A 27977-nucleotide genomic window follows, 5' to 3' on the forward strand; every position below is an offset into this window, starting at 1 on the left:
CTCCAACCTGCGGACCTCCAGATGTTGCAAAACTACAACTCCCAGCATGCCCGGACAGCCGTTGGCTGTCCGGGCATGCTGGGAGTTGTAGTTTTGCAACATCTGGAGGTCCGCAGGTTGGAGACCACTGCCCTATGGGGTCACTATGGTTGGCCCTTTTGGGGTCAGTGAAGTTACCACATACAGGGACAATAGCTGATACCTATGTGGACAGGGACTTGTGCGAGGTCTCTAGCTGTCCTTCCTGACGTGTAAATGCGGTGCCGCAGCGTGTGTGGAGACAGAGCACATGGAAACCATTATGTAAACCGCATTGTGTGTATTGTACACTGCAGCCTAGGTTATGCAATGCTATAGAGAAGCTACCAGGTCGGTGAGGAGACACAGTGCGGGCTATAGAGACCCCTCCTCCCGGGCTGCCTCCTCCTCAGCTCTGCTCTCCCCGCCTCAGTGCTACACCGGAGGCTGAGGACACATTACTACGGAGCCTGCTGCAGGGAGGACCGGAGCACGGGGACCGGGGAGGATGCGCGGCTCTGCACCAGCGGGACACGGGGTGAGTCTGCGGGCAGGAGGGCATGTGTGATTCTATGTAGTCTGTGCCCAGCATCCATAGTGCCGGGGGCACCGTGTGCCGGGCAGGTGAGACCCCAGTGCTGCAGTACGTGTTGTATATGTATATTCTGGCTGAAGCCCTGCTGCTGTATATATATGTGTGTAGGCCACACACCCTGACTGTGTGCCAGCTGTAGGGCCAGGACATGGTAGTCACTGAGCCCGGGACTAGTCGAGCAGAGTTGTTGTACTTCGTTACCAAGGAGCAGGGCTTCCTGTCAACCACAACACGGGAGGGATGGAGGAGGACACTGCTTGGAGGAGGAGAGCTGGCTGAAGGAATCCCAGAGAGCAGCCATGGCTATAGAGGTGAGGGGAGATGATGAGATGGACACAGAAAGTAAATGTGTCTGCTGTCTGAAGCCTTCATGTGGAGAAGCCCATCATGGTTCTGTATTATGGGGTCACACAATCCCTGGGGTATACACAGGATCTGGAGGGCATCATTCCACATGGGAGACCTCATTGCTAGTCATTGGCTACCCAAAGCTTGTCCTGGGAAGAAATATTCAGTGTAATGTCGTATTCTGCCCTGTCTGAGGGCACTGCCACCAAGATTTCTTCCCAGAGATCCACAGTCGGGCACCGTACCTACACATCGGCCTGGTGTCACTATTAGAATCTGTTGTCACTGTACGGTGCGGTGCCCCATCTGGAGGGCATCATTCCATATGGGAGACCTCAGTGCTAGTCATTGGCTACCCAAAGCTTGTCCTGGAATGAAATATTCAGTGTAATGTCGTATTCTGCACCGTCTGAGGGCACTGCCACAAAGATTTCTTCCCAGAGATCCACAGTCGGGCACCGTACCTACACATCGGCCTGGTGTCACTATTAGAATCTGTTGTCACTGTAGACAGGTTTATCACTAGCAATACTAATACAGGACACCAGACTGTTCATTCTACCAAAACGATTGACACCCCTACAGAATCATTGGGGTCCAATGGGTGGTCGTGAAGTCAGTCTGGCAGAATGTTCTCTATTCCCTTAATATGGCATACCCCTCCTCTTTATATACATGTCCCCCCCCCCCCTCCCTGGGTTGAACCCAAAGAACCTGAGTCTTTTCTCAACTGTGTTTATGTAATTTTGTCATTTCAAGGCTTCTCTGACCATGTACATATTTTCTGCTATTACTTTCAGTATTCTAAGTAATTCCAAGGACGGTGGAATTTCCGAGTGGAATCTGGTGGAAAAATTTTGCTCTGAAATTCCGTTGCAGCAGAGTCTCATCAGATTCTGCTGCACCATGCACACAGCAGAACTTCTGTGGCAAAAACATCTGCCGCAGAAATTTCCATTCCAGCCTCCACAGAAAGAATTGACATGTCAATTCTTACTGTGGAATACGCTGGGAAATGCAATACCATCTATGACTTAGAGCTGGGCGGTATGACCAAATATGCGTATCACGGTATTTTTGTAACTTATGGCGGTTCCACGGTATATAACGGTATTTCTTTCAACCCCCCCCCCCAAATCATGTTACCCGCCAGCGCTGTTCTGCTCTCCCCCACCAAATCATGTTACCCGCCAGCGCTCTTCTGCTCCCCCCCCCCCCCAATTAATTATCAGCCCAGCGGGGTACTACTCACATATGTCACCTGCAAGCACTGCCCTCCTCCTCTTTGTTGGGGGCCGCTGGCGATGGAACTCTATACTGTACGCCAGTGGTCTCCAACCAGCGGACTTCCAGGTGTTGCAAAACTACAACTCCCAGCATGCCCGAACAGCCAACGGCTGTCCGGGCATGCTGGGAGTTGTAGTTTTGCAACAGCTGGAGGTCCGCAGGTTTGAGATCACTGCTGTACGCTGTATCTCTATGCCCGGGCTGCAAAAGATAAACAAAATAAACTTTAACTTACCACGTCGGCCTCACGCTCTTCCTGGGGACGTGAACGTCGGACAGCCATCAGCCTATGACCGGCCGCAGCGATGTCCTGCCGGCCAGAGCTCCTTACATGACAGTGCATTTAACCTATCACTGGCCGGGGCGGGACATCGCTGCGGCCGGTGATAGGCTGACGGCTGTCCGACGTTCACGTCCCCAGGAACAGCGTGAGGCTGACATAGGTAAGTTAAAGTTTATTTTGTTTATCTTTTGCAGCCCGGGCATAGGGATACAGCGTACAGCAGTGATCTCAAACCTGCGGACCTCCAGCTGTTGCAAAACTACAACTCCCAGCATGCCCGGACAGCCGTTGGCTGTCCGGGCATGCTGGAAGTTGTAGTTTTGCAATAGCTGGAGGTCCGCAGGTTGGAGACCACTGGCGTACAGTGAGTTCCAGCGCCAGCGGCCCCCAACAAAGAAGAGGAGAACAGTGCTTGCGGGTGACACACAAGTCCCTGTCCACATAGGTATCAGCTATTGTCCCTGTATGTGGTAAATTCAGTGACCCCAAAAGGGCCAACCATAGTGACCCCATAGGGCAGTGGTCTCCAACCTGCGGACCTCCAGATGTTGCAAAACTACAACTCCCAGCATGACCGGGTATGCTGGGAGTTGTAGTTTTGCAACAGCTGGAAGTCCGGAGGTTGGAGACCACTGGCGTACAGTATAGAGTTCCAGCGGCCCACAACAGAAGAGGAGGAGGGCAGTGCTTGCGGGTGACATATGATTAGTTCCCCGATGTGGGGACAGCGCTGGGCTGATAATTCATTCCCGAGGGTATTGCGGTATGGAAAAAATTCATATCGTGCAGCACAAAAATTTCGGTATGAACCGGTATACCGCCCAGCCCTACTATAACTAGGCTTTATTTAAGGGCTTTCTTAGTACTGATATTGATAGCATACAGTATATCTCGAGCAGTGGTTTCCAAACCTTGGCTTTTCAGCTGTTGCAAAACTACAACTCCCAGCATGCCCTGACAGCATTCAGTTTTGCAACAGATGGAGGGCCACAGGTTGGGAAAACTGTTCTAGTATTTCCTTGGCAGTCAGAATTCTACAACCTTTGTTGATTCTAATTACGGATTTTCTGCCTGGAAATATAAGTTTCCTTCTGCTGTGACTGAATCAGTCGACGCTAGGACCACATGGACATGCCCCGTCTCCCTAGATGGAAATGCATATGCGAACAGATTCTGCCGCAGTGCGCCACTTAAAATGGATGATCGGATCGCTCGCAGCGCTGCCGTGGGGATCTGATCATTCAGCATGGTGGCCAATAGGTCCCCTCACCTGCCTCCGGCCGTCTCCAGGGGGTCTTCTGCTCTGGTCTGAGATCAGGCAGACCAGAGCTGAAGATCACCGATAACACTGATCAGTGCTATGTCCTAATGTAATAAAAAAATCTTAATCCTTCCAATAGTTATTGGCTTCTGAAGTTGAGTTGTTGTTTTCTGTCTAACTGCTCTCTGATGACTCACGTCCCGGGAGCTGTGCAGTTCCTATGGGGATATTCTCCCATCATGCACAGCTCCTGGGACGTGACACCATCATTGAGCAGTTAGACAGAAAACTTCAGAAGCTAATAACTATTGGAAGGATTAAGATTTTTTTTATAGAAGTAATTTACAAATCTGTTAAACTTTCCGGAGCCAGTTGATATCTATAAAAAAAGGTTTTGCCTGGAATACCCCTTTAACCCTACAAGTCCAATAAGACAATGCACATGTGAGCAGCACAGGTGTGACAGTGTAAATGATCCAGGTAGCGCTACATATGCCACACAAAAAGAAGAAAAAGCGGAGTACTCCCCAATACAGTTGTAAGGCTAGGTTCCCACTTGGGTTTTTTTCTGGCAGTTTTTGGAATACTGATACTTAAGGGGTACTCCAGTGGAAATTTTTTTATTTCTAAGCAACTAATGCCAGAAAGTTAAACAGATTTGTAAATTACTTCTATTAAAAAAATCTTAACCCTTTCAGTACTTAGCTGCTGTATACTACAGAGGAAGTTGTGTCAGGAACTGTCCAGAGCAGGAGAGGTTTGTTATGGGGATTTGGTCCTACTCGGGACAGTTCCTCACACGGACAGGCACTGTGGTCTAGGGCCGGGCGGTATGACCAAATGTGTGAATCACGGTATTTTTTAAACTTTCGGCGGTTCCACGGTATATAACGGTATTTCCTAGCCCCTCCCCCCCATATTAATTATCAGCCCACATCCCCATCGGGGTAAATACTCACATATCACCCGCAAGCGCTGCCCTCCTCGTCCTGTTTGTTGCAGCCGCCGGCGCTGGCACTCTATACTGTGCGCTGTATCCCTATGCCCGAGCTGCAAAAGGTAAACAAAATAAACTTTAACGCACCTATGTCGGCCTTACGCTGGGGACGGGAACGTCACAGAGCCATCAGCCTTTCACCGGCCGCAGCGATGTTCCGCCTCGGCCGATGATAGGCTGAGCCCACTGTCATGTAAGAAGCCGACTTCTTACATGACAGTGGGCTCAGCCTATCACAGGCCGAGGCAGAACATCGCTGCGGCCGGTCATAGGCTGACGACTGTCCGACGTTCCATCCCCAGGAAGCAGGTGAGGCCGGTACTGGACCAACGGGAGGTGAGTTAAAGTTTATTTTGTTTTATTTTTTGCAGTTTGTAGCCCGGGCATAGTGATACCGCACAGTATAAAGCAGTGGTCTCCAACCTGCGGACCTCCAGATGTTGCAAAACTACTACTCCCAGCATGCCCGGACAGCCAACGGCTGTCCGAGCATGCTGGGAGTTGTAGTTTTGCAACATCTGTAGGTCCGCAGGTTGGAGACCACTGGTATAGAGTGTCAGTGCCGGCGGCTGCAACAAACAGGGCGAGGAGGGCAGCGCATTTGGGTGACATGTGAGTAGTACCCTGATGGGGACAGCGCTGGGCCAGGCTAATAATTAATTGGGGGGGGGGGGGGGGGGCAGAACAGCGCTCGCAGGTCACATATGATAAGTTCCCCGATGGGGACAGCGCTGGGCTGATTCATTCATTCATTCATTCATTCCCGAGGGGGTGGGGCCAAACCAGTATTGCGGTATGGGTTAATATTCATATCGTGCAGCACAAAAAATGAGCCCTGTGATTGGTTGCTATGTACACAAGACCAGAAGTTCTATCAGTTTACATAAGGCCTGTTGTCTTTCTGCCCAAGCAATATAAAGTGACATTTAAGCCTTTTTTTGTATTAAGTATTTGTGTGCAGCACTGCTGATCCCTTAACACCGGCGCCATTGTGTTTTCAGCCTATGGACCTTCTTGCCGATAGTCTGTTCAGCGTTCTTCCCATGTACCTGTGGGGATGCAGCATTTTTGTAGCATGGGCTCTACAGATTACATTTGTTTCATAATTTATATTGAATACTTTTGTCTGCAGTTTGTTGCTGAGGTGCAGCTGACTGAAATTTAAAGGGAACCTGTCAGTTTCATTCTGTCGTATCCACAACCATTATGAAAACCTGACAGGTGAACTCATCAAAGAGCTGTGTCTTACTCTGAATCTTGTGGCTTTTCAAAGATAAAAATTGTTTTAAAAAAGAGCGGGACATGGGGTGAAGTATTAATTTGTCATCTACTCTCTCCCTATTCAGTTTAGGAAGACCTGTCAATCAAGCAGATCCATGCAGGGAAAACCCATAAATACCATACTAGCAACAATATAAATATCTCCTGAACAGCTGCACTGATTTTTTATTTATTTTTACCTTTACATCTACCTGTATATTCAGGTTAGCATTGGTGACCCTGCTGTCAGTTTTCCTTTAAAGGGGTACTCTGCTGTTCTCTTATCTATATAAAATGTCTGATTGCGGGGGGGGGGCCGCCGCTGAGGACCCCCGCAATCCTCCCTGCAGAAGAAGCCCGGTACCTCATCAGCCCATCAACCTCTCCGAGGCGGATGACAGGCAGTGCAGGGGAGGGGGCATCGTGACATCCCGGCCCACCCCCTCGTGACCTCATGCCCGCCTTGTCCCCTCAATACAAGTCTATGGGAGGGGGCGTGACGCCCCTTCCATAGACTTGCATTGAGAGAGGCAAAGGTGATGTCACGAGGGGGCTGGGCTATGACGTCATGAGCTCCCAGCTCGTGTGTTCGTTTGTTCCAAATGCTGAGCAGCGGGGTACCCCATTATGGTGAAAATGGGCTGGGTCCTTAAGGGGTTGAGGCTTGTGTCACACACAACATTTTTTGGAAAAATACCACCTTTTGCTAGTCAAAGAAAAGCTTATATAAAATCTCTGCACCATTGTTAAGGTGCTAGAGGGCTAAAAATAAAGTGTAACATGCATGCTTGGGCCGCCAAAGATTCTACCCAAAAAATGTCCTTGTTGTGACAAATTATTCTTTTTCATATTTAAAGGTATTTTCAAGGAAAATATATGTTTACCGCAGTAAAGTAACAAAAGTCTGCATACTTACCTTGCTTGCTCCTTTGGCGCTGCAGCTGTCAGATCTTACGGTCCTGTTTTATTTTCTCCTTGCAATGATGTCCCGCTTCCCTGTACAGCTCTGTGATGTGCTGAGTGGGGAGTGGGCTGTCATCGGAAAGAGAAAAATCCGGACCAAAGCGGGTAGTGGAAAATCTCACAGCTGCAGTGCCTTGGTAGCGGGTGAGGTAAGTATACCAGCTTTATTTTTTATTTTTATTTTATTTTTTTTAAGTACCAGGAGGCGGTAACTAAAAGATGGACATTTATCATAGGAGGTAAAGCTTTTTTTTCTGCTTAGCTTGGGAGCATTGATTGCCACAGGAGCGCCTAAGCATATATTAATGCAACAATCCATGAGGGACGGAATTTACCGTAAGCAATTTTGAGTCCATGCTGTATGTGGAGTAATTTAGGGATTTCACTTCACTGCAATGGTAATAAATTTATCAAATGTGACTTTTTGCATAAAAAGTCACTCAACCCACAAAAAACACAGCAAATCTATTCCAGCCCTAAACGGGCTTACAAAACTGACTTTTGATAGCATATTTCTTTTTTTAAAGTTACTCTTTTTTTTTTTCACAACGGAGCAAAAAATTGCAGAAAAGCAGAAGAGGAGGGATTTCTGAACTTGCCAAATGTATCAATCTTCCTGTGCCATTATGATAAATTGGTCCCAGAAAAAGCAAAACCATAGTGAAAAAGAAGTTTCACAACACACTTTCAAAAGAAACATAATGATAAATTCCTCCCAATACACCTTTAGGGTAGGGTCACATGTGTCGTATTTTGCTGTGTATTTGTTGCTGAGTATTTCCTTACCCATTGAAGTCATTGGGTTACAACATCAGCTGTGTATTTTGCTACCCATTGACCACAAAAATATGGCATGGGTGACCCTACCCTTAAAGGGGTACTCCACTGGAAAACATTTTTTAAATCAACTGGTAGAAATTTAAACAGATTTGTAAATTACTTCTTTTAAAAAATCTTAATTCTTCCAGTACTTATCAGCTGCTGTATAATCCACAGGAAGTTCTTTTCTTTTTGAATTTCCTTTCTGTCTGACCACAGTGCTCTCTGCTGACACCTCTGTCTATATCAGGAACTGTCCAGAGCAGGATAGGGTTTATATGGGGATTTGCTCCTACTCTGGACAGTTTTTAAAATGGACAGAGGTGTCAGCAGAGAGCTCTGTGGTCAGACAGAAAGGAAGTTCAAAAAGAAAAGAACTTCCTCTGTATTATACAGCAGCTGATAAGTACTGGAATGATTAATATTTTTTTATAGAAATAATTTACAAGTCTGTTTAACTTTCTGGCACCAGTTGATTTAAAAAAAGAATGTTTTCCAGTGGAGTACCCCTTTTAAGGGTCCATTCACACAGGCAGGTTTACAGCAAGTTTCCTGCTGAGAGTTTGAGCCGCAGCAGGTTTACCAGAAGTCGATCTTGCTGGAAGGAAAATGATCAGGCCCTTCTTTATATTTCTCATTCCCTTTGGATCCACTCTTGGCCATGTTCACATGGCGTAATTTCTGCAATTCTGCAAAGGTTGAAATGCAAAGCCACATTCACTTCAAAGGGATTCCACTGCAGAATCCTGCAAAATTAAAGACTGATCTTACATTTTGTGGAATGTAGAATTTCCGCATCGGAATTGCTGCCACGGAAATTCCACTGTGTGAATGGGACAGCGAAATCCCATTGCAGTCTATGGACAGTAAATTTCCTTTGTAGAATTCCGCACGGCAACAGCAGAGTGAGAAAGGAAGTTCTCCCCTGCATTAGATGATGTCACACCTGCTGGGGAACGCCCCTTTCCAGTCTTTTGGAGCTGACTGAAACTGAGAAGAAAATACAGAGCAACATCAAGGTAGAAACATAACACATAATAAAAATAAAGGCAGGGGGTGGTTTATCATGATAGGGGGTGCGAACTGGGAGGATTATAAAATGTATCATCATGACAGGTACTCTTTAAAGGGGATTAGAAAAATGCTGCTTCTTTCTTGATTAAACAGTACCACTCCTGTCCACAAGTTGTGTTTGGTCAGGGCCATTTCTAGGAATCAAGCTGCCCTAGGTAATTTTAGTTCCTACACTAGAAAAAGAACTGTACCTCATATTTTTTTTTTCCCCCTGAGATAATGAACCATCTTGTTAAATCCAGAGTCCCCCAACACATACCTATATACCTACACATGCACATATTACACACTCATATATATCGTATTTTTCGCCCTATAAGACGCACCGGCATATAAGACGCACCCAATTTTAAAGGTGCAAAATCTAGAAAAAAAAAAGATTCTGAACCCAACAGTAATCTTCAACCTGCGGACCTCCAGATGTTGCAAAACTACAACTCCCAGCATTCCCGGACAGCCAATGGCTGTCCGGGCATGCTGGGAGTTGTAGATTTGCATATCTGGAGGTCCGCAGGTTGAAGACCACTGGTATAGGAGGTAGTACTCACGTGTCCCTGCCGCTCCGGACCCGTCACTGCTCGTCAACGCTGCCCTGGATGTCGCTCCATCGCTCCGGACGTCTTCTTCCCCGGGATCCACGCTCTCCGTCATCACGTCGCTACGCACGCCGCTCCTATTGGATGACGGGACAGCATGCGCGATGATGTGATGACGTCGAAGGAGAGTGCCGGCCATGCAGGGGATCCCGGAATGGAGCAGACACCGAGGAGGCAGGTAAGGTCCCTCCCGGTGTCTTGTAAGCTGTTCGGGACGCCGCAATATCACCGCGGCGGTCCCAAACAACCCGATTAGTGTCACTTTCACTGAACAGCCGGTTAGTGTCACTTTCACTTCAGACCCGGCGGTCAACTTTGATCATCGCGTCTGAAGGGTTAATACAGGGCATCACTGCAATTGGTGATGTCCTGTATTAGCCGCGGGTCCCGGCCGTTGATGGCCGAAGGGACCGCCGCGATAGGTGTGTATTCGCCGTATAAAACGCACCAACTTCCCCCCCCCCCCAGTTTTGGGGAAGAAAAAGTTGCATCTTATACGGCGAAAAATACGGTATACACATTAGACGCATAGACTTTAGACGGTATGTGTATTCAGATAACTATATATGCTCACATTAAATGGGTACAGGATGCATGCAGTCTGAGAGGGAGATGAGCAATGTTCCTTCCTTTTCTCTTTATGCTAAACCTGATTGGATGAGCAGCAGTTTGCTTCTAGCTGCTCCATTTATTAACAGGAACAGCACCGCTCTGAAGATGCGACCTTTATTTTCCCCTAGCACTGATCCAGCACTGCAGCACAAAATCTGCTGGTCTCAGTAAACTCGGCACCCTCTTCAGCCTAAAGTCACCAGATCTCATTAGAAGTCCTGGACGGTGGAGGTTAGTGCCAGATGTGAGTAAATATATAGGGATTTCTCATGAGCTTGGTGCCACTCCCCCTACAAAGCACTGTAAAGTATATTAGAGGGGCTTTTCCCAACATATTTATTTACAATATATCAACAAAATGTGCCATAAATACCATCAGTGCATACTGACAAATACCGTGACATGTTTCTAAAACCTTGTCTCATAATATCACACAAAGCCAAGACACAGTGATTCTGGCCGCTTCTGTCCACCAGAAGTAATAAGCTGAATTTAGCAACTCTTACAATAGTTCCTGAAATGGTCAGAATGTACTTATGAAACACTTCTGGCTAACCATTGACACAGGAAATAGAAATATGAAGTAAGAATCCCATCAGTTCTGTTTTTTTATTATTTTTTTAGTGCCAGGTGGCCTTTGACTTCCATTATAACTACAATATGATATATTTTTCTTTTAATCCCTGTTTTATGAATTTTCAACAAAATATAAACTAGAGCTGGGCGGTATGACCAAATATGTGTATCACAGTATTGTAACTTATGGCGGTTCCGCGGTATATAACAGTATTTCTTTCACCCCCCCCAAATCATGTGACCCGCGAGCGCTGTTCTGCTCCCCCCACCAAATCATGTTACCCGCCAGCGCTGTTCTGCTCCCCCCCCCCCACCAAATCATGTTACCCGCCAGCGCTGTTCTGCTCCCCCCCCCACCAAATCATGTTACCCGCCAGCGCTGTTCTGCTCCCCCCACCAAATCATGTTACCCGCCAGCGCTGTTCTGCTCCCCCCCCCACCAAATCATGTTACCCGCCAGCGCTGTTCTGCTCCCCCCCCCACCAAATCATGTTACCCGGCAGCGCTGTTCTTCTCCCCCCAATTAATTAATGATCAGCCCAGCGGGGTACTACTCACATATGTCACCCGCAAGCACTGCCCTCCTCCTCTTTGTTGGGGGCCGCCGGCGCTGGAACTCACTGTACGCCAGTGGTCTCCAACCTGCGGACCTCCAGCTGTTGCAAAACTACAACTCCCAGCATGCCCAGACAGCCAACGGCTGTCCGGGTGTCCAAGCATGCTGGCAGTTGTAGATTTGCAACAGCTGGAGGTCCGCAGGTTGGAGACCACTGCTGTACGCTGTATCCCTATGCCCGGGCTGCAAAAGATTAAAAAAATAAACTTTAACTTACCTACGTCGGCCTCACGCTATTCCTGGGGACTGGAACTTCGGACAGCTGTCAGCCTATCACCGGCTGCAGCGATGTCCCGCCCCAGCCAATGATAGGTTAAACGCACTGTCATGTAAGAAGCCGGCCAGAGCTCCTTACATGACAGTGGGCTCAGCCTACTGCGGCCGGTGATAGGCTGACGGCTGTCCGACGTTCCAGTTCCCAGGAACAGCGTGAGGCCGACGTAGGTAAGTTAAAGTTTATTTTCTTTATCTTTTGCAGCCCGGGCATAGGGATACAGCGTACAGCAGTGGTCTCCAACCTGCGGACCTCCAGCTGTTGCAAAACTACAACTCCCAGCATGCCCGGACAGCCGTTTGCTGTCCGGGCATGCTGGGAGTTGTAGTTTTGCAACAGCTGGAGCTCCGCAGGTTGGAGACCACTGGCGTACAGTGAGTTCCAGCGTCAGCGGCCCCCAACAAAGAGGAGGAGGGCAGTGCTTGCGGGTGACATATGTGAGTAGTACCCCGCTGGGCTGATGATTAATTGGGGGGGAGCAGAACAGCGCTGGCGGGAGCATATGATTAGTTCTCAGATGTGGGGACAGAGCAGCGCTGGGCTGATAATTCGTTTCCAAGGGGGAGGGGCCCAATCGATATTGCGGTATGGGAAAAATTGATATCGTGCAGCCCAAAAATTTCGGTATTCGGTATGAACCGGTATACAGCCCAGCCCTAATATAAACATTATGGTTCAATGTATACTATATACATACTCAATGTATACTCAGCAAAACTATAGTAAATGAAATACAGAACAATAATATGTACATTTATAAAAGACTAAATAAGATGTATGTCAATGGGGTGGGGGGTCACAAAAGCCAGAGGGGAACCAACCCCAAAATGTTTGCCATTGACATAACTCCATAATAATAAAAGGAAAAAAAAAGTGTGGGGGAAATTGAGATGTATCTTCTCCTAATTTCATCCCATTCAATCAAGTGAACCAGCAACTCCAAGGAAACAGAGCTACATACAAGTATGATACAACTCTAACTAACTACAATATTACGTTTTCATGAGATGACACAACGGATGTTGAACAATCCACATGGGAAAAATAGCACTTTGGAGCCCTATAAACATGTTCTGCGTGTAGTTCTGTGAAATATTGATCTTTTCAGGACTCTGAAGGGTTATTTTCAGTATTATAACTTTAATGTAACCCTGGCAAACAAAGCAACTCAGCGCATTGATCCACAAGATTATCATTGTTTATGTCTTCAGTTTACTTTAATAACCCAAAAGTCATTCTATTCAATACAGTTTTCCCTAATAGAATATCTCTAGGAGTGCAGCCAGCAGCTAGGCCATTTGACACCATAGAATATCCTTTATTTGTTAGATTTTTTGTTCTGTTTACTCTTCAGACAAACAAATGTCCTATTAAGAAAAATACATATTACAAGGTTGGGTCACAAACGAGAAGTCGCTGAAAGAAAAATGGACAAATGTGACTTCCTGCAGTGATAACAGATGAATGTACTTGTACACTTCTGAAGTCGGACCTGTGGTGGTCAGGTGATCTGCTAGTCTACACATAAATACATAGAAACACATAACCATAATATGTGAGCTCTCTATAACCAAACAATATATTAATCAATGACTGATATAAAATCTCATTTCATAAATCCATAGGATCCATTAAACCTCTTGCAGCAATGGACTGTTACTAGGAATTTGTCCATATCATATTATATTAAAGTTGATGTTTGTCACTGGGAATTGGGGGATTGATGCTCCTATGACCTTTGACCCATTTCACCTAGTTTCACATGCATGTTTCTCCAGGGTTCAGTGTAAGTATTTCTGTGTAAAGCTGCATTCACACTTAAAGGAAAAGGAAAACGTAATGGAAGATACTATGGTATTGTTCCTGGCATAAACGAAGTAGACCAGACAGAATGAAGTCTAACTGATGCCTGTGATATAATCGCTGTAATTGAAAAATTCTAGAACCTTCTAATGCACCTTGTGTTCGAATACCTGTCTTTTTCAAAATATGTATTTGCTGTAAATGACTAATACTTCATCAGAGGAGCAGAACAATGAACAGAGCCAGATCCCTCATATAACAGACCAGTAAGGCCTGATGAACAACAACAGGTTAATGTCATGGTATCCACAATTTTACTGGACAAAATAGCACTACATACTGCGCTGTCTTGTCAGTATACCGTGCAGCTTAACCCTGACCACAGATGCCAGTGATTGGCTGCATTCACTTGTATAGGATCTGCTGTAGATATTAAAGGAGTTATCCAGGAAAAAAAACTTTTTATATATATCAACTGGCTCCAGAAAGTTATACAGATTTGTAAATTACTTCTATTAAAAAATCTTAATCCTTTCAGTACTTATGAGCTGCTGAAGTTGAGTTGTTCTTTTCTGTCTAAGTGCTCTTTGATGACACGTGTCTCGGGAGCAGTCCAGAGTAGAAGCAAATTCCCTTAGCAAACCTATTCTGCTCTGTGCAGCTCCTTAGACAAGCAGAGATGTCAGCAGAGAGCACTGTTTCCAGACAGATAAGAACAACTCAACTTCAGCAGCTGATAATTGGAAGGTTTAAGATTTTTTAGTAGAAGTAATTTAAAAGTCTGTTTAACTTTCTGGAGCCAGTTGATCTAAAAAAAAAATTTTTTTTTTCCTGGAATAACCCTTTTAATGCAACTAAATGATTAGCTCCAAATCTGTATGTGTAAATCAGGGGTCTCAAACTCAAATTATCTGGGGGCCAATGGAGGTAGAGGCTGGGTGAGGCTGGCCGCATGCGCTCCTTGCATATAATGCCTCCATCATGCACATCTCGCATATAATGCCCCCATCATGCGCACCTCACATATAATGCCCCCATCATGCGCACCTCACATATAATGCCCCCATCATGCGCACCTCACATATAATGCCCCCATCATGCGCACCTCACATATAATGCCCCCATCATGCGCACCTCACATATAATGCCCCCATCATGTGCACCTCACATATAATGCCCCCATCATGCGCACCTCACATATAATGCCACCATCATGCGCACCTCACATATAATGCCCCCATCATGTGCCCCTTACATATAATGCCCCCATCATGTGCCCCTTACATATAATGCCCCCATCATGTGCCCCTTACATATAATGCCCCCATCATGTGCCCCTTACATATAATGCCCTCATCATGCACCCCTCACATATAATGCTCCTGCCATGTGCCCCTCACATATAATGCCTCCTGTCCTGTCCCCTCAGGGGGCATTATGTGAGGGGCACAGCACAGGGGGCATTATATGTGAGGAGCACAGCACAGGGGGCCCCACCTGTCATGTGCTCTTCACATATAATGCCCCCTGTGCTTTGCCCCTCACATAAATATTACCTTTATCTCTGCCCCCCCCCCCCCCCCCAATTTTTTAAATCCCCCCCCCCCCACCTCCTCCTTCTGTACAATATAGTGCCCCCTTGGCCCTGAGCATACTCATCTTACTTACAATATGTGAGCCACGGGAAGGGGATCTCCAGGCGCCGGCGGGACGTCGTGACTTCATCGCGCCAGGCTGCCGTGGATCTCATCCATGTGTACTCACAGCATGTGAGGAAGGTTAGTGAATGGAGGAGCTCCACCATGCTAGAATACGGGGCTCCCCTTGCTATGCCACTGTGCAGCGGGCCTCAAATGGGCCGCGAGTTTGAGGCCCCTGGTGTAAATGAACCCTAAGGCTCGAAATAGGGGGCCCATTAGGGCTTAGTGTACATTGTGCTAAACATGGCCTAATGTTACATTATTCAGCAGTATAGGAATTACAGAGAAATCTGTGTGTGTGTTTTGTCCATAGCGTTTCTGTACATGTTTAGGCTTATAAAATGATGGTGCAAAATTATAGCCTCATTATTCATAACCAAGAGAACATAACACAGGGATTGTGCTGAGGAAAAATGTGTGCAAGTGGATAAGTAACTGGTTCAGTGGTAGGAAACAGAGGGTGGTTAGTTACTAGTGGGGTACCACAGGGGTCATTCTTGGGTCCTGTTCTATTTAATATATTTATTAATGACCATGTGGAAGGGTTGAAGAGTAAAGTAACAAGCTTTACAGAGGATACTAAACTCTGTAAAGCGGTAAACACTATAGAGGACAGTGCACTGTTACAAATGGATCTGGATAGGTTGGAGGTTTGGGCTGGGAAGTGGCAGATGAGGTTCAATACTGATAAATGTAAGGTAATGCACATGGGGAGGAAAAATCTGGGCTGGGATTAGGGATCGACCGATATTGCTTTTTTTTTTTTTTTTTAAGGGCCGATACCGATAATCTGTGACCTTTCAGGCCGATAGCCGATAATTTATACCAATATTCCCTGTTCCCAGGGTCCGCGCTACTTCTGGCTCTGGCGGCGTCCTGAGCTGTCACTGTGCGCACTGACGGTGACATCGTGTTGAGGACGTCACTCGTCATTGCGCTGCGCAGCGTGTCGCAGGAACAAGAAGTATCGCGGACCCCGGGCCCCATGAACAGGTAATTATAAAACCTGGGATGGGGGAGGCAACGGGGCAGCGGCGGGGGGCGTGGCATTATCAGCATATCGACAAGGTAATTGTCAATACTGATAATGTTCAAAATCGAGAATATCGGCCGGTAATATCAATTATGTTTTGGGGTTGTTTTGCTGCCTCTGGCAGTGGGTGCCTTGAATGTGTGCAAGGCATTGTGGAATCTGAGGATTACCCATGGATTTTTGGTCACACTGTACAGCCCAGTGTCAGAAAGCTGGGTTTGCGTCCGAGATCTTGGGTTTTCCAGCAGAACAATGACCCCAAACAAAGCACTGGAGAGTTCTGAAGTGGCCAGAAATGAGTCCAGATCTAAATTCCATTGAACACCTGTGGAGCGATCTTAAAATTGCTGTTGGGAAAAGGCACCCTTCCAATAAGAGAGGCCTGGAGCAGTTTGCAAAGGAAGAGTGGTCCAACATTCCGGCTGAGAGGTGTAAGAAGCTTATTGATGGTTATAGGAAGCGACTGATTTCAGTTATTTTTTCCAAAGGGTGTGCAACCAAATATTAAGTTACGGGTGCCAATAAGTTTGTCCAGACTATTTTTGGAGTTTGGTGTGACATTATGTCCAATTTGCTTTTTTTCCTGCCTTTTTTGGTTGAGTTTCAATACACACAAAGGGAATAAACATGTGTATAGCAAAACATGTGTTACTGCACTCCTTTTCTATGAGAAATACTTAATTTTCATGAAAAATTTCAGGGGTGCCAACATGTATGGCCATGACTGTATTTAATAGTAAATTTAGCTGTAGTGACCAGTGTCGGGCAGCTGCTGCCAAGGCAAATAAAATCATGGGGTGCATCAATAGGGGCATAGATGCCCACGACAAGGAAATTATTCTACCGCTGTACAAATCACTAGTCAGACCAGACATATAATACTGTGTACAGTACTGGGCACCAGTGTTCAAGAAAGATATAGTGGAGCTGGAGAGGGTTCAAAGACGGGCAACCAGAGTAATACGGGGAATGGGAGGACTACAGTACCCAGAAAGATTATCAGAATTAGGGTTATTTAGTTTAGAAAAAAAGAAGGCTTAGGGGAGACCTAATAACTATGTATAAATATATCAGGGGACCCTACAGAGATCTCTCCCAGGATCTACACTGCTCAAAAAAAAAAATAAAGGGAACACTTAAACTACACAATGTAAGTCAATCACACTTCTGTGTAATCACACTGTCCAGCAAAATTGATTTGACAATCAATTTCACATGCTGTTGGGAAAATGGAAAATACAACAGGTGGAAATTATAGGCAATTAGCAAGACACTCCCCAATAAAGGATTAGTTCTGCAGGTGGTGACCACAGACCACTTCTCAGTTCCTATTCTTCCTGGCTGATGTTTTGGTCACTTTTGAATGCCGGCAGTGCTTTCACTCTAGTGGTAGCATGAGACAGTTTACAACCCACACAAGTGTCTCAGGTAGGGCAGCTCATCCACGATGGCACATCAATGCGAGCTGTGGCAAAAAGGTTTGCTGTGTCTATCAGCGTAGTGTCAGGCCAGTACATCAGGAGACGTGGAGGAGGCCGTAGGAGGGCAACAACCCAGCAGCAGGACCGCTACCTCCGCCTTTGCGCAAGGAGGAGCAGGAGGAGCACTGCCAGAGCTCTGCAAAATGACCTCCAGCAGGCCACAAATGTGCATGTGTCCACTCAAACAGTCAGAAACAGACTCCATGAGGGTTGTATGAGGGCCCGATGTCCACAGGCTGGGGTTGTGCTTACAGCCCAACACCGTGCAGGACGTTTGGCATTTGCAGAGAACACCAAAATTGGCAAATTTGCCACTGGCGCCCTGTGCTCTTCACAGATTAAAGCAGGTTCACATTGAGCACGTGACAGACATGAAAGAGTCGGGAGATGCCGTGGAGAACATTCTGCTGCCTGCAACATCCTCCAGTATGACCGGTTTGGCGGTGGGTCAGTAATGGTGTGGGGTGGCATTTCTTTGGTGGGCAGCCTTTCATGTGCTTGCCAGAGGTAGCCTGACTGCCATTAGGTACCGAGATGAGATCCTCAGACCCCTTGTGAGACCATATGCTGGTGCGGTTGGCTCTGGGTTCCTCTTAATGCAAGACAATGCTAGACCTCATGTGTCTGGAGTGTGTCAGCAGTTCCTGCAAGAGGAAGACATTGATGCTATGGACTGGCCCTCCTGTTCCCAAGACCTGAATCCGATTGAGCACATCTGGGACTTCATGTCTTGCTCCATCCACCAACGCCATGTTGCACCACAGACTGTCCAGGAATTGGCAGATGCTTTAGTCCAGGTCTGGGAGGACATTCCTCAGGAGACATCTGCTTCCTCATGAGGAGCATGCCCAGACGTTGTAGGGAGGTCATACGGGCATGTGGAGGCCACACACACACACACACACACACACACTACTGAGCCTCATTTTGACTTTTAAAGTGTACCTGTCGGATCACTCAAAAAAACAAAACTGTTATATGTTGCTCAGTATCACATCCTGATCATGTACATGTACTTTTTTATGTGTCTATGACCTACATTTCTCTCAGAATTGGCTTTATTTCTGAAATACCTTAATTTTGTCCACCAGAAGCAGGGGGGCAGGTACTCACTGTGATAACCACTCCCCTCTCCTCGGTCCAGTGCTTCCCAACCAGGGTGCCTCCAGCTGTTGCAAAACTACAGCTCCCAGCATGCCCACACATCATTTGGCTGTGCAGGCATGCTGGGAGTTTTAGTTTTGAAACAGCTGGAGGAAATTTACAGGGGTGTGGAAATTTTATAAAAAAAACTACTTGTCCACGGGACTAAAATGGAGCAAAATCTACTTGTCCCTCATGACGATCCACTTGTCCGGCCAATTTTCGCTTTTACGCTCTCATTTTTTCCTCCTCGCCCTATAATAGCCATAACTACCTACTATAATGACACCTTTTAATTTTTCAATAACATATTCTCTGAACCAAAAAAATATATAAATATATATTCCCTAGCGTCCCTCAGCAGCACAATGTGGGGTGTGTCTCCGCCCCTGTGAGCAAATGGGACCTGGGATTTTTTAATGATTTAAATAAAAAAAATACCCCGGAACCTCCCCCCCCCCCCCTGGTATAAAGCACCAGGATCACACTAGAACAGTGAGTTTTTTGTCTGTCCTAGTGTGAGCATGGACGTTCCACGCTCCCCCTACCTACTTTCTCTTTTCCTTTCTTGCAGGTGATCCGCCGGTTTGCTGCACGCCGCCATCTTTCCTGGGTCCGGGAGGATTCGCGGTCCCCACGCTAGCCGCACTTCCGGTTTCGGCGCCATTTTCCTGTAGCCCGAGGATTGCGGGACGTCACTTCCGGCGGATCCGTACAGAGCAGTATAGAGTCGGTTCTTATTAGGGGGAGCCCAAATATGTTAAAGATCAAGGGTGCTTAGGTGATATGGTTAGGTAAAGGTTTCCTAGAGTTGAGGTAAGAGATTTGATTTATTATTAAGTTTCCGGGCACAGGACCCGGAAGTGGGAGGGGCTTATATATTTTTTGGCGCAATTTGCAGCTATTTAAACGTCCCATAGCCTGGCTCTGGTCTCTTGGAGCCAGAAGACTATTGTCTGAAAGCTACTAGACGTTGACCCTATTCGGTGTGTTGTTTCCACACTTAATATACCTGAGAAATAGGTATTCTTACTGCCCTGATAGGAGGAGTCCATTTATACTTGCGAGTTGATTTTTTTCCCTTACATTTTAAATCCTTTCTCTTACCTCTTAGATGTCTTCTATGGATTCTGGAGGTTCTGGAGGGCGCAGGGAGACCCATGGGAAATCCTCCCACAAGAGGAAGCATTTGGAGTGTAACTCATGCAAGACTCCCCTTCCAGACGGATACGATTATCCTATTTGTTCCACATGTCGCCCCAGGTTACCACCAGACACTGAGCCTTCTATGCAGGACATGTTCTGCTGGGTTAAGGATTTCGTTTTTTCTTCCATCAAAGAATTGAAGGATTCATTAACCACTGCTCCTCCTCCTAAGAAGAAGCCCAGACTAAGCGATAGGCCTGTAGTTGTACACTCTGATGAAGAATTCAGGGTTATAGATGAGACAAAATCATCTAGTTCAGAGGAAGAGGAGCTTCAGGGGAAAGTATTTTTTCCTATGGAGAAGTTTCCGAAATTTATCAGAGCTGTGCAAGCAGAGAATGCACCAGCCACCCGCGAGGACGCTCCTTCTACCTCCAGGGGGCCTAGAGTTTTCCCGATTGAGGACACGGTCCTAGACTTAATGAAGGCAGAATGGATCAACCCAGAGAAGGCACCTGTTATAAATAAAAGGTTTAAAACTCTTTACCCCATGGATCAAGAAAGATCTAAGGATTGGGTCAACCCACCAAAGGTGGATTACGCCATCGCCAAACTTTCTAAGAGAACCATTATCCCATCTGATGATGGTTCTAGTCTCAAGGATCCCATGGACCGACGCATGGAGGTCACTCTCAGAAGATCGTATACAGCATCTTCCAGCCAGTGTGCTGTAGGGAATGCCTCCTTTGAGGTCATAAGAGCTATGAGATCTTGGCTTTCAAGAATACAGGATGACATAGACTCTGGGGTCAGTAGACAGGACTTACTTAGGTCCTTTAAATATGTTAACCTAGGTATGGACTACCTATATGACTCAAATTGTCAACAGGTGAAGCTAGCTTCTAGAAACATGGCCCTATCTTCAGCTGCTAGGAGGGCTCTTTGGTTAAGACCATGGCCTGGAGACAGTCATTCCAAGTACATTCTTGGTAATCTGGAGTTCAATCCGGCTAAATTATTTCGTCCTGAACTTGACACCGTTATGGAGGAGCTCTCCAATAAGAAGGGGAAGAACCTTCCTTTATCAGAGAAGTCCTTTCGCGGGCGCTATAATCAACCCAGGAGAGATCGATCTCGACAAGGTAACAGGCAATATAGAGGTTCTGGACGTGGCAGAGGATCAGGATCCACAAGGAAGGGATCATCTAGAGCCAGAGGCTCAAAGAAGCCAGAATTCTGACGCGAGAAGTCTACCTGTAGGCGGGCGCCTTCATTTTTTTCTCAAGACTTGGAAAACTCTAATAAAAGATGTTTGGGTCATAAATGTAGTGGAGAATGGTTATTTCCTTCCCCTAACGTATCTCCCTCCAGAGAGGTGTCTAATATCCCCCTCTCTAGCTTCTGCAAAACAGGAGGCTTTAGAGGAAGCCATCCTAGAGCTTATCTCAAGTTCTGCGGTAGAACCTGTTCCCAGACACGAGAGGGGCATGGGGGTCTATTCCCCAGTGTTCCTAGTACCCAAGCCTGGAAGAAAATGGAGGCTTATGATAGACCTCAGGTTTCTCAATCAATTTATAGTCAAGAAGAAATTTCGGATGGAGACTATAAGATCAGTAAAATCCCTCATTCTGATAGACGATTACATGGCGTCATTAGACCTAAAAGACGCCTATTTTCACATTCCCATATTTCCAGGGCACAGGAAATTCCTAAGAATTGCTGTCTTTATCAAGGGAATTCTCCATCATCTCCAGTTCAAGGTTCTGCCATTTGGCATTTCCACAGCCCCGTTCGTATTCACAAAGGTGGTTTCATCCATGATGGCGATTCTCAGAAGACAGGGCATCAGAATCATACCATATTTAGACGATTGGCTTTTTCTAGCAAAAACTCAGGAGGAGCTCAGCCATCACATCACCACCACACTAGACTTACTCCACAGTTTAGGTTGGATAGTGAATCTTCAGAAATCCAGACTATTCCCCACAAAGGAAATAACCTTTTTAGGGTTCTACTTGGATTCCCACAACATGAGAATCTATCTGTCTCCAGCACGGAAGGACAGGATATCCAGGGGATATCAATTCCTTCGAGTCCCCCGCAAAGTGTCACTGAGGACTCTGATGAGATTCGTAGGACTCCTATCCTCCTCAGTAGAAGCTGTCCCTTGGGCACTCTGGCACATGAGACCTCTCCAGACAGAGGTTCTCCAGGCCTGGGACAGGAGGAGTTCCTCTCTAGAGAGGTGTCTAAAACTTTCTCCCACAGTCCGCAGATCTCTAAACTGGTGGGCGAACCCCCAGGACGGAATGTCTCTGGTAGAACCTCAGTGGTCAATCCTAACGACAGACGCCTCAGGGTCAGGATGGGGAGCCCACCTGCTAGGGAGAAAGGTGAATGGCTGGTGGAGTACAGAAGAACTTCCTCTTTCTTCCAATATAAAGGAACTAAGGGCAATATATTATGCCCTTCTCCACTTCGCCCCCTCTCTCCTGGGACAAGCCGTCTAAATAAGGACGGACAACATGTCGGCTGTTTACTACATAAACAAGCAGGGAGGGACAAGATCAGTTCCACTGCTTCAGGAGGTGGCAAAGATCTTTCGATGGGCCGAGACTCGAGTTCTCAGGCTCTCCGCAGTCCACATAAGGGGAGTACACAATATCATAGCAGACCGTCTAAGCAGAGGTCTTACGGTACCGGGAGAATGGACTCTAGACCAGGATATATTCCTTCAGCTCATAGACCGCTGGGGTCTCCCGGAAATAGATCTTATGGCCACAAGATCCAATCGCAAACTAGACAAGTTCTGCTCCCTTTACCAGATGGACAAACCTCTTTATCTGGATGCAATGTCGATTCCATGGAATTTCAAACTGGCCTACATATTCCCTCCTATCTCGATGATACCCAGGGTATTAATGAAGATCAGGCAGGATCAGGCCTCGGTGATTGCCATCATTCCCTTTTGGTCAAAAAGATCCTGGTTCTCCCAGCTCATTCAGATGAGCAAGGGAATATACTGGAAACTTCCTGTCAGGCAGAATCTTGTGTCTCAGGGCACTCAATTCTGCCACAATCTCAAGACGCTCAATCTGACAGCATGGAAGTTGATAGGTCCTTATTAAAAGCCAGAGGGTTTTCGGACCGCATCCTTGAAACACTATCTCACTCTAGGAGTGAGGCAACCAACAAGGCCTATGCTAGAATCAAAAGGATTTTTTTCTCCTGGTGTGTCACCAAGAAGATCAATGCTTCTTCTCCATCCACTCCATCAATTCTCGAATTTTTACAGATTGGATTTGACAAAGGTCTCTCTCCAAATTCCATCAAGGTCCAACTAGCCGCACTGTCGGCGACCTTACAAAGACGACTGTTTCAGGAACCAGTGATAAAGTCATTTATCAAGGCCATCACTAGAATTCGTCCTAGAGCGGTGAAACCAGTGACACCCTGGGATCTGGCATTGGTCTTGCAACAATTGTGTGTTCAACCCTTTGAACCTTTAGAGGAAGTGGAACTTAGGTTCCTCACTCTTAAGGTGGTGCTACTTCTAGCTGTCACCACCGCCAAGAGAGTTGGTGAACTTCAAGCATTAGCTGCGGCAGAACCTTACACAGTTTTCTTGCAGGACAGAGTCCTTCTGAGATTCCTACCTTCTTTTTTGCCTAAGGTCCCCTCCTTCGCAAATATTAACCAGGTTATCTGTCTCCCAAAGTTTCCTGACTCTGAATCTTCCCAGAAGGACCTTACCTCCCTGGATCTGGTAAGATGCCTAAGGGTCTATCTAGATAGAACAAAACCATTCAGGAAAGCGGAGAATCTCCTCATTTTATTCCAGGGTGTAAAGAAAGGTGCCAAGGCATCTAAACCATCCATTTCAAGATGGATATGCGAATGCATAAATTTATGTTATACCTCTAGAGGGTTAACTTCACCAGAGTTCACCAGAGCGCACTCTACGAGATCTGTTTCTGCCTCTTGGGCAGAGCGTAACTCTGTTCCCTTGGAACAGATCTGCCAGTCCGCAACCTGGAACTCTCCACTCACTTTTTTAAAACATTATAGAGTGGATACCTTTTTGTCTAGCGAAACTACTTTCGCTAAGTCTATTATACAAACTGCTATGCAGGAAAACCCTCCCTAGGGGTGATTCTTGCTAGATCCCCACATTGTGCTGCTGAGGGACGCTAGGGAAGACTAAATTTAGAAAGTTAATTTGTTTTCCCTTAGTCTCCTCAGCAGCACAAGCTTCCCTCCCTTATTTTCTTTTTGCTTTATAATCTACTCACTGTTCTAGTGTGATCCTGGTGCTTTATACCAGGGGGGGGGGGGGAGGTTCCGGGGTATTTTTTTATTTAAATCATTAAAAAATCCCAGGTCCCATTTGCTCACAGGGGCGGAGACACACCCCACATTGTGCTGCTGAGGAGACTAAGGGAAAACAAATTAACTTTCTAAATTTAGTCTTAAGGGAAGTGAAATTGAAATAGTAAAAGATAATTTTGCAGATTTGGTGGTTTTCTTTTCTGCGCCATTTACCTTGTGGTTGAGGTAACATGTTAGTTTTATACTTTAGGCGCCTGATTACAGCAATACCAGATTTGTATAGTTTACGTCATGTTTTACTAATTCTGGACTTTTTCAAAAAATTTTTAATTGCCATTTTTTAACCCCTGTAGCTTTTTTTTTTTCCGCATACCAGGCTGTATGAGGGCTCATTTTTTGCGCCATAATCTGTTTTTTGTATTGGTGCCATTTTGGTATTGATCTGACTTTTTAATCGCTTTTTAACTTTTTTTTTCTGGGATATTATAAAAATTTCAAATCTGTGGTTTGGTATTTTTATTACATTTACTGTACGGGATACATAATGTTATATTTTAATAGATTGTACAATTACGCACGAAGCAATGCCAAATATGTTTATTTTTATTATGTTTGCATGTTTTTATATAGGAAAAGGGGGTGATTTGAACTTTTAACATGGAAGGGGTTAATGCAGCGGTCTTCAAACTGTGGCCTTCCAGATGTTGCAAAACTACAACTCCCAGCATGCCCGGGCAGCTGTCCTGGCATGCTGGGAATTGTAGTTTTGTAACATCTGGAGGAGCACAGTTTGAAGACCACTGGGTTAATATGTGTCTTTCAAACTTTTATTAAAACTTTTATTTATTATTATTATTTTTTTTGACACTTTATTAGACTTATGAGGAATCATTAGATTCCTCAGACAGATGAATAGATTCTATTGAACTCCATTGATCTGTGTGCTCTGTGATCCATTGATAGAGTCTGGTCCAGCCTGGCTCTATCAATGACAGAGCTGGGACTGGAGGAAGCAGAGGTAAGTCCTCCGGCTACCTCTATAGTGGATCGCCCCCCTGCGATCACACTGCGGGGGGGGGGGGGCGATCCACCCCCACTAGCCCACCAGGAAGCGTTCACATGTCCCTTTAGACGCCGCTGTCAGCTTTGACAGCGGCGATCTAAAGGGTTAATAGCCAGCCGCGGCAATCGCCGCAAGCTGGCTATTAGCAGCGGCCCCCGGCTACTGAGAACAGCCGGGGGCTGCAGTGTATGGAGCGGGCAGGAATCCCAAGCCCGGTCCATACTCCCCTGTGAGTGCCCATACAGTCTCCCCGTGCAGACGTGCGGGGAGCGAAGGCAGAGGACGCAGGTCTGCACGGGGAGAAAGAAGCCACGCCCCCTCATCTCCCCCCCCCCCCCCCCCCCCGCACGTCTGCAGAGCAGGGGAGAGAAGACCAATACACAGCTTCTCATCTCCCCTGCTCTGCTTCTGAGGACACAGGCTGCAGAGTATGGAGTGGGCATACAGACTGCATGATCTGGACCCGCTCCATACAGACTGCAGATCGCCGCACTTGTCAGGTCCGGCCCTGCTTGCCCGAAGCCGGGCTAAGGGCCGAACAAATTCACCTGCCCGGCGCCCAAAACTGCTAGTCCCGGGCGTCGGGCGATAGAAATTCCACATCCCTGAGCCTTAGATAGACACACTGATATACACACATATACATATATCCACACACACATACATGCAGGGACACTTACTTTTTCATCTGCAATGCAATGTGTTTCTGCCTCTCTCACTGATGTCTGCTGTGTGAGAGCCGCCAGCAGTCTTCCTGCCCCTCCCCTTCTCTTCACATGTGTCTCTGCAGTGTGTACAGCCCCTCCCCCCTCCAAAAGTCCTGGAGTCCAGGACTAAGCAGTGTAGACAGAATCACTGAATGTATTCCAGGAGGCAGGGGGGGGGGGGGGGGGCATTGTTTGACTGGCTTTTTCAGTATGAAATGCTGAACATTTTCTAATCAAAGCAATTGCAAAACCTATTGGTTTTGCATGCTTTACAACTTATCAACATTTTTATATCTGACAGTGCCTATTTAAGGACATAACATCAAAGTTGTATCGGCCTGTAGTGTGGTTTTCCACTTATGATTTTGAGTGTGTCTCCATATCCAGACCTCCATGGTTTGATAAATTTGATTTCCATTGATAATTTTTGTGTGATTTTGTTGTCAGCACATTCAACTATGTAAAGACGAAAGTATTTCATACGATTAGTTCATTCATTCAGATCTAGGATGTGTTATCTTAATGTTCCCTTTATTTTTTTGAGCAGTGTATTTATACCCAGGATTGTATCCATAACAAGGGGGCATCCTCTACATTTAGAGGAAAGAAGGTTTCTACACCAGCACAGACAGGAGTTATTTACTGTAAGAGCAGTGATGAATGTGGAATTCTCTGCCTGAGGAGGTGGTCATGGTTAACTTTGTAAAATAATTTAAAAGGGGTCTGGATGCATTTTTGGAGAACGATAACATTACATGTTATGGATTCTAGATCTATAGGGACAGCAGGTTGATCCAGGGATCTATTCTGATATCCATATTTGGAGTAAGGAATAAATGTTTACCTCTAGTATGAGTTTTTTTTGCCTTCTTCTGGATCAACTCAGTAGGGACTCATTAGGGTTATAGGTTGAACTTGATGGACGCTGGTCTTTTTCCACCCTATGAACTATGTTACTACAAATGTATTAACATGAAAATACACACTGGCCCTCATTTACTAAAGGAGAACCGACGGTTTTTCTCGGTTATTGTGCCCAAAATTTGGTCACATCCCGTGTGCGACCAAATCTGCGCCCAAAATTTAGGCGCACAACCTATATTTTCAAAAACACTCGGAGAGTTTTATTTAGCCTACAAAATGGTTGTGGTTTACTCAAAAATGGGCGTTAACCCGACAAAATGGGAAAATCACTCTGAAAAAAGTGTGATTTCTCAACTCTGAAAAACCGACAGCCCAGGGGTCGAGTGAAAATGGAAAAATTTAGTTTTTTTGAGGAAGGGACAGCTGACCATTGTGGTTCATGATTAAATTACTGTATTTATCGAGGTATACCACACACCGGCCTATAACACGCACCCTCATTTTACCAAGGATATTTGGGTAAAAAAAGTTTTTTACCCAAATATCCATGGTAAAATGAGGGTGCGTGTGTGCGCGTGTATACCCCGATATACCCCCAGGAAAGGCAGGGGGAGAGAGGCCGTCGCTGCCCGCTTCTCTCCCCCTGCCTTTCCTGGGGTCTAGAGCCCTGCTGCCGGCCCTTCTCTCCCCCTAGCTATCGGCGCCGCTGCCCGTTCTGTCCCCCTGACTATCGGTGCCGGCGCCGATAGCCAGGGGGAGAGAAGGGGCAGCGGCACCGATTGCCGGCGCCACTGCCCCGTTGCCTCCCCCCATCCCCGGTGGTATAATTACCTGGGTCGGGTCCGCGCTGCTGCAGGCCTCCGGCGTGCGTCCCCGGCGTCGTTGCTATGCGCTGCACAGCGCGGCGCATGACGTCAGTGCACCGCGCCGTGCATAGCAACGACGCAGGGGACGCACGCCGGAGGCCTGCAGCAGCGCGGATCCGACCCAGGTAATTATGCCACCGGGTATGGGGGAGGCAACGGGGCAGCGGCGCCGGCAATGGGTGCCGCTGCCCCTTCTCTCCCCCTGGCTGTCGGCGCCGCTTCTCTCCCCCTGGCTATCGGTGCCGGCAATGGGGCGCCGGTAC

At 46.6% G+C, this 27977-nt stretch overlaps 1 protein-coding gene across 1 annotated transcript in view; it reads left to right on the forward strand.

The window, feature by feature from the left end:
* Positions 1-402: 402 nt before the first annotated feature.
* SYNE1 (spectrin repeat containing nuclear envelope protein 1) overlaps positions 403-27977 on the forward strand; it is a 483893-nt gene continuing 456318 nt past the window's right edge. The window contains exon 1 of the mRNA XM_056567280.1: positions 403-556. The gene's annotated coding sequence lies outside the window, so the exon portion shown is untranslated. The remainder of the gene's footprint in view (positions 557-27977) is intronic.

Source organism: Hyla sarda, chromosome 3 (genome assembly GCF_029499605.1).
Source record: "Hyla sarda isolate aHylSar1 chromosome 3, aHylSar1.hap1, whole genome shotgun sequence".
Taxonomy (NCBI): domain Eukaryota; kingdom Metazoa; phylum Chordata; class Amphibia; order Anura; family Hylidae; genus Hyla; species Hyla sarda.